Genomic DNA, 7,866 nt, shown 5'->3' on the forward strand with positions numbered 1-7,866 from the left:
TGGAGGGGGGCGGGCTGTTCTAACGCGGGGCGTGCCCAGAGCTCAGAGAGCACAGGCTTGGGGCGGGGCCGTGGGGCCGCACTCAGCATGGAGCCGGTGGACGGGCCGTGGGGGGAGGCGCCGTGCGTGCAGAGACCCAGAGGCCTGGAAATCCAGGAAACCTAGCGGGTCTGGGGTGCAGGGCTGCGTGGCGTGGCTGGGACTCTGCTCCAGCGTCTGAGAAGCCCCAGGCCATTGTGGGCATGGGTGTGCGCTTTTGGGGGCGTGGGAGGCTGGAACCCATGGACTGCATCGTCCCCAGTTCACACAGGGCAGACCTGCCTCTGCCGGATCCATTTGAGCTCTAATGCGGGGCGGCTCTGCGCGGCTTCATTCCAACGAGTGGTCCCAGGCTAAGCAGGCTTTGGTTGCCGCAGCGTGGGGGTGTCTGGGGGCCTCCAGGAGCAGCAGACGGTCCAGCCTCAGGGGCCAGAAGCTGGAGCTATCCTGGGAAAAAAGCTGGAATCCTGGTGGGTGTCTGGGGTGATAGATTACAGTGGCCTGGGAGGGCCTTCCCCTCTCTGGGACCATCGGGACCTAGAGGCCACCAAGACCGACCCCCGGCAACCAGCTCTGCTTCCACAGTGAGAGGCCAGACTCCAGAAGGGGTTCCACACCGAGTGTGGGGTTTGGGCTGTGAGGTCTTCCTTCCCTCCAACCTCCCAGATGAACCGATTCCCTGGTCCACAGATGTTGAAATTCTGGGCTTTTACTAAGCTAAGATTCCAGGCTTCTAAAGACTGTGTCAAAGATGAGATTTATTTATTCTACCCCAAACATAATCAGAATAAAATTTGAGGTGACTTCTAAGAGTCTAAGCTTCTGAAAGGACTCATCCTTAAAATTCTAAAACCCGAAGCTAGTTTTTTTCTTAAGATTTGATGATTCCATGCTTCTGAAAGGCTTTGCCTCTAAGATTCTGTGCTTCTGAGAGTCCAATCTGCTTGCTCTTATTCTGTGTCTGCCGTGGGCCAAGTGGCCAGGCCTGGGAAGAGGTGAACAGGACAATGCCGCGCTGATGGGAAGCTGCTGCTAAGCTTCCCTTTGAGGGTCTTTGATGAGCTCCGAAGGCAGGCAGCTCCGCACAGCTGCTCCAGTCGGAGGAGAATTTGCTGAGCACTGGGGATCTGAGGCTCAGAGGAGAAGCTAATTGCTGCTTTCAGAGGGTGATTGGAATCTGGAGGCGGAGAGAAAGGGGTTAATAAAGGAGGTGTAAAAACCCAGAAGTAGACACACTCCCAGAAAAACCGGCAAGTTTAATAGCGTAGCTTTGTCCTCCCCCCACAAACCCTACAGTGTCTTCGAAGCCCACCTCCCTGAGACCCTGAGACCCTGAGACCTCCCTTGAGCTAAGCCCATGTCCTCCACAGTGACAGTCCCTAGATGGGACATGGCGGCCCCTGCGGACATGCCCTGACAGAGGGACAGCTCAGGGACCCGGCAGGGATGGTGGACATGACCCTCTGATCTCAGAGAGGAGTGGGGGTGGGGGTGGCAGGAGGGGAACAGGGCCACTTCTAGGTGTGGATGAGCCCTGATTTGGAGGTTAGGTTGTAGATGGGACGTGTCTAAGCTGGAGAGCCATCTGTTTTTCATGCATGCATGCATCATTCATTCATGTGTACTTCATTCATTCATGCATGTTTGTTCATTCGTTTGTGCATGCATCATTCATTCGTGCATGTGTATGTTCATTCATGGATATTTGTTCATTCATGCACACATTCGTTCATGCATGCGTGTGTTCATTCATTCATTCCTACATGCATTCATTCATTCTTTTCATGCATGCATTCATTCATGCATGTTTGTTCGTTCCTTCATGCACACGTGCATGCATTCGTTCATTCATGCATGCACGCATTCATTCATTCATACATATGTTCGTTCATGAATGCATGCATGCATTCATTCCTTCATTCATGCATGCATGAAAAGCACTTGCTCAGCACCACTCTGGCCCAGGAACTGTGCTAGGTGCTGGGTTAAAGACACCTGCACTAGACCTCGTGGAACTAGGACACGTCCGTGTGACCGGGTGTGGCTGCAGGCCCAGGCCTTCTGTGGCGTGCAGGTGAGAGGAGGGGAGGCAGGAGGCCTGCTCAGTGGAACCCAGTGTTGGAGAGAGGAGGTGCACCAAGGCTGGGTTGCTTTGTCAGTCCCTGCATCCAGCAGCACCAGGATGGCCAGGAGAAAGGGGAACAGTTCATGACCACCTGGGGCTCATCTGCCTGGCCATGCCTCCCAGCCCTTTGTCCCTCCTCCCCCCGCCTAGGGCCTCATGGCCCTACCCTGACCTTGGACAGGAGACTTTAAGGGTTTGAGGGCCTTCTGTGAACCCCCAAGGCTGAGGTTGGGCTGGATTGGTCTCGTACTTGGAGCGTTCAGCACTGTTCCAGCCACCGGTATATGTCGGATGTGGGGGTAGTGGCCCCTTCCTGCCAAGTGGTTGAGCTCCATGGCTGGCGAGAGGACTTGGGCCTCCCCCCGTCCCCGAGGCTCAGCCTTTATCCTCTCTCTGTCAACCTGACCTGGCCTTGGAACCCTGAGTGTGGGCTCCCATCTCAGGGGGCACCTGGTGTGTGAGTGCAGCCATCTCCTGGATCTTGTCCCGCCTCTGAGTCTCTGGGTACCCAGTGCTGGTACCTGCCCAGATCCCTGCTGGCCTCTCTTTCCTGATGGTTGTCCCCAGCCTCCGAGGCTCTGTCTGACCATTTCCCAGAGTCGGGTGGGCCATGATCAGTTCCCTCCTGCATCTGACCAGGTGGGGACTCTGCCCCACCACCTTCTCCGTCTGCACCCCCTTTTTCCAGCTAGACGAGGTAAAGTCCTCGAATCAGCTCTTCTGTATTTTCTCGCTCCCCTTTTCCAGCCCCTTCCGTTGTCAGATTAGGCATGAAAGAGCAGGGTGCTGGGAAGGCCCCTCTGGGAAGAGGTGTGTCCTGGCCACCACAGTGGTGATGAGACTCCCCTGGGCACATGGCCACTGGCTCCTGGACCCTCGGTGTGGGGAGAAATGAGGCCATTTTACCAGCCTGTTTACGCAATGGAAAAATCTACCTATCCTGCTGTGTCCGGGAGCCAAGGCCACCTCGCTTTGACGTCGGTGGTGACCAGGACTCAGCCTGCAGGACAGTCCTGGCCACGGTGGACAGCTTTGAGGGAGAGGGTCTGGCGTGCATGGCACTGACACCTCCCTGCCCCATGTGGACTTTGTGGGGAGTGGGTCTAGCGTAAGCATCCTACAGGGTCGTGGGCAACACAGTGTCACACTCCACACCCCACAGCCAAACAGGCAGTGGTGCTTCCCTCACAGTGGTCTCCACACCTGGAAGGTCACAGGGATGCAGGGACGCGGCTGAGAGCCAGAGGGCGGAGAAGAGGCCGCTGAAGAAGCGCGAGGCTGCAGCTCTGTCGGTCCCCCGGGGCAGGCTGCAGGGAAGCACAGGTGTTTCCCAGTAAACAGGTCTGCGCACTCTCTCCCTGGGCTGTGCCTGGGCGCTCCGTGTGCACCTTCAGCACCCTGCCCTCGCTCCTGCAGAAGCTCCCACCTGGGCTGCAGAACCCTGCATTCCAGAACATTCCTTCCTGCCCCGCCCCCACCTCACCTCCCTCATGGGTCCACAGTGCACCGGGTCTCGGTGGCCGGGGCCCGGGTAAGGCGGGCCTGGGTCATCGCTGGGCGTGGACTGTCCCACAGGCCAGGTGCGCGGCCCTGGGGGTTTGGGAGTCCCCTGTCATTTGGCTGTCAGTGGGGCAGGGGCGTTTGGGCTCTGTCTGACCTGGGAAGGGGCTCTGGTGGAGGTGACAGTGTCGGTGCGCGGCTTCGGCAGCAGCCTGGTGTACAGATGGCGCTTGCAGGCGGGCTCCCTTGCTCGGCCGTCAGCCCATCGGGGTTGGTGCCTTCTGGAGTGGGCGTCGGGAGGGGCCACACAGCACAGGGCCCGCTCCCCAGACCCTGTGGAGCTGGACGGCAGAGGGGGTGACTGGCCGAGAAGGTGGCTGAGACTGGAGCCTGGAGGAGCGAGGGGAGAGAGGATGGATGGGGTGGGGTGGGGTCAGCGGTCAAAGGCCAAGGGCCTACGGTGGTGACTGGGCTGGAGACCCATAGTTGGCATGTGGCGAGCCCTGGCAGAGCCCAGACACCCAGGGGTCGCAGCATTTTACACGTGTTAGCCCCCCCAGTGCCCCATGCAGCAGATAACACTGCCAGCCCTGTTGCACCCAGGGACATTGAGACCATGGCAGATGAGTAACCTGTCCAGGTCACACAGCTCCACAGAGGGGACACTTCCTTTTTGTTGTCCCCACAACCCCTCCGTCCACACAGTGGCCAGGCCATCTTCCCGAAGCCCGTGTCATGGCCTGGCCCGCTGGTGCTCCTGGTGCTCCGCCCTGCCTCCCTCCTCCTGGCCTTGGCACCTGGGCACTTGCTGGAACCCTGGCCCTCGGCTCTTGGCTCAGACGACACCCCGCGAGAGGCCTGCCTGTCGCTCTGCACCACGCGGTGAACGATTGTCCTCACAGCAGTGTCACGTGGCCTCTCTCGGCCGTCCCTGTTTCTCTGTCTCCCCATTGGAGTGTGAGGCCCATGAGGACATCTCTGTGCACCAGGCACACGGTACATGCTCACCGAGTGCTTGCTGAAGGAGTGAGTGAATGGAAAGGTAGAGAGAGAGAGGCAGAGACAGAGAAATAGCCAGGGAGAGAGACAGAGACATAGAGAGAGAGACCAAGAGAGATAGAGGGAGAGACAGAGATACACAGACAGACAGTGACACAGAGGGAGAGAGAGACAGGGAGTGAGCAGAGAGAGAGAGACAGATATAGAAAGGGAGACAAAGACACAGGGATGAAGGGAGACAGAGATGGAGAGAGACAAAGAGATACAGAGAGAGGTAGAGAGATATACAGAGACAGAGAGACACAGAGAGAGACCGAGAGCTGGAAGCCTAGATCCCTTCAGGTACCCCGAGTTTAGCCCATCCTTCAGCAAGTTGGGGTGAAGGAAGGAGAGGAGGGAGTGGCAGAGGAGTGCGGGGTCAGCAGCCGCTCCCCCCACTTCACCTCAGAGGCAGACACGGAACAGCGCCTGCAGACTCCGTTCCAGCGGTGGAGTGGGCAGGCGGCGGACCTGGGGTCCAGGAGTGTGACAGGGCCCCGATAGGCTGGGGTCGCAGAGCCAGGGGAGGAAGGCGGCTCGAACACCCTCTCAGGATGGTTTTCTGGTCATTCCTGGGTGGCCCTCCTCTGGTCTGCCACCAGCAGGTGTTTGCCCCGAAGCTAAGGATGAGTGTCGTGCTCTGACGGCAGTGCCCCACACGTCACAGCCATGAACATGGCCACCGTCAGCCGCCCCCCGGCTCATCCTGTCCTCATCGTCACTGATCACAACACCCATAGTGTCGTGAGGCTGTCTCCACCCCATCACCTGACCGCAGACACTCGTGCTCCCTGATGGATGGCAGATGCTGCAGGTGGATGTGGCAGAGGCTCTAGGAGCCGGCACGCCAGCACGGAGCGTGGAGCGTGGACGTGCCTGGGAGCCCTGCAGAGGACCCCCCGTCTGCCTCCTGGAGGGGCGCCCCTCAGGACCAGTTGCTCAGGCAACGCGAAGCCCCTTGAATCCGCCGTCCTCATCAGCGCTCCTGCAGACCCTCGGGAGGGGCTGTAAAGTGATCCACGCACAGCACCAGTTAGCACCAAAGATGGGCAGAGCCTATGTTGTGCTATTTCTGTTTTTCAATAAAATCAACATTAAAATTTTTTTAACAAAGCACCAGGCACCGCTGAGAGAAATTAGTACCGCATCATGGACCAAATGAAAGGTTTGCAGAGTCACGCAGACGCAGCTGCCGTTGGCTCGTGCCTGGACACCTTTCCCGATTCCCGACCCAACTAAGGGGGAGCCTTGCCGGGGCAGGAGGACAGGCTTCATCATCACCAGACTTCTCTGCTTCTAGAGGCACCATGGCAGAAGCCAGGAGGTTGGGGAGAATTTCTACTTCAGAGCCAGCTACAGTCATCGCTCTGGGCTTTCCCCGCAGAAACCAGAATTTTATGGCCAGGACCAGCAAGGGCTTAGTATGGGACCAAGACTCAGGGCTCAGGAATAAATCTGTGAGATCAAAGATCAGGGCTCAGTCTGTGACCAGGGATCAGGGTTCAGTATGCAGCCAGTATCAAGGCTCAGCCTATAACTAGGGATCAGGGCTACTCTCTGACCAGGGATCAGAGTTTGGTTTGTGACCAGGATCAGGGCTCAATGTGTAACCAGTGTCAGGCTCAACCGGTGACTGGGTCAGAGCTCAGTGTGTGAAGGATCAGGGCTCAGTCAATGATCGGGATTAGGGCTCCATCTGTGCTTTCTACTACTTTATTTTCAATCCCTCTCACCCTGAGTATATCACCATGATGGCCTCCTCTGTGATCCTTGAGCTCACCAAACTCTTTCCTTACTCAGGGACCTTTGCAATTTTCATTCTCTCAGCATGAAAAAATAAAGATTATTTTCCCAAATTACTGGATATTCCTGTTCTTTAGTTCAGCTCAAACATCAGGTCTCAGAGAGACCTACCCTGTCCAGCCCCACAATGATTTTCTACCACAGCACCCTCTATTTCCTTTTGGATGCTCATCGCAATCTGATGGCAGGAATTCCTTCTAAAAATCCGGGCAAACAGCAGAGCAGTGGGGAGCAAACCCTGGGAAAGGGAGCAGGCAGGAATGGATTGGGCAGAAAGGTCCTGGTCCCATTTCCTGCTTCTTCCGGCCGACCTGGGCTGGATCTGTGACCCGGGGGGCCCAGATGGGTTTTGCTTTGTTGGGCCTCGCAGTAGGGCCACCTCCTCCTACTGTGGCCGTCCCCCTCCCGTGGGCTGGCCCCTGCTCCCCAAGTCTAGTCTGCCTGGGGGCGCTCTGTGTGCTGGCACATTCTAACCCTGGCTGGGTTCCACGGTGGCAGAGAGTAGTGAAACTTAGCTGCTTTAGGAATCATTTCTAGTTCTTAAAAAAATTTTAAATGAGAAATACTTTCGATATGCAGAAAAGTACAAAATAAAACAAAATCGACACCGATAGACCTGCCACCAAATGTGGGCAGGCGTTAGAGGTTTACCATATTTTCTTTCAATTTCTCTTAAAATGACAAGAGAAAGACCGCCTTACAGGTACAGGGAACACCCCCTCCCCCCGTCTGCCCTCCTCCCCCTTCACAGGTGAATGCTGTCCTGTGTGTGTCCATGAGCAAATATCAGCCAATTTTGTGCATTCACAAACGTTTCCATACTTGGTATTATCCTGTATTTGTCCTTTTGTTACTTTTTTTTTCCTTTCTACTCAATATTATCTTTTGGAGATTTATTTATTTATGCTGGTTTATGTAGATTGAGTTCACTCATTTTAACTCTTATTCAGTATTTCCTGGTAAGAATAACCGATATTTATCCATTTCCCCAATCAGAGACAGCTTTCTGTCGACATTTTCGCTATTGTAAATAATACTCAGTGGACAAGCTGAAACATGGGAATGTGTGCAAGAATATCTGTAGGGTATCACCTAGAAGTGGGATTGCGGCGCCATTTACAGAGTGTGAGCAATTTCAACTTTCGTAGGAATTGCCAAATTGCTCTCCAAAGTGGTGCAGCAATTTATCCGCCTGCTAGCAATGTATAAGAGTTCCTGTTTCTCTGCATTCTGTTTTTGTTTGTTTGTTTATTTTCCAAATATATTTTTTTTCTTTTTTTTTATATTTTATTGTACTTCAGGTGAAGGTTACAGAACAAATAGTTTCTCGTGAAATAGTAGTACACACGTTGTTTTATGAC

This window comes from Trichechus manatus, unplaced genomic scaffold (genome assembly GCF_000243295.1).
Source record: "Trichechus manatus latirostris isolate Lorelei unplaced genomic scaffold, TriManLat1.0 scaffold00185, whole genome shotgun sequence".
Lineage (NCBI taxonomy): Eukaryota > Metazoa > Chordata > Mammalia > Sirenia > Trichechidae > Trichechus > Trichechus manatus.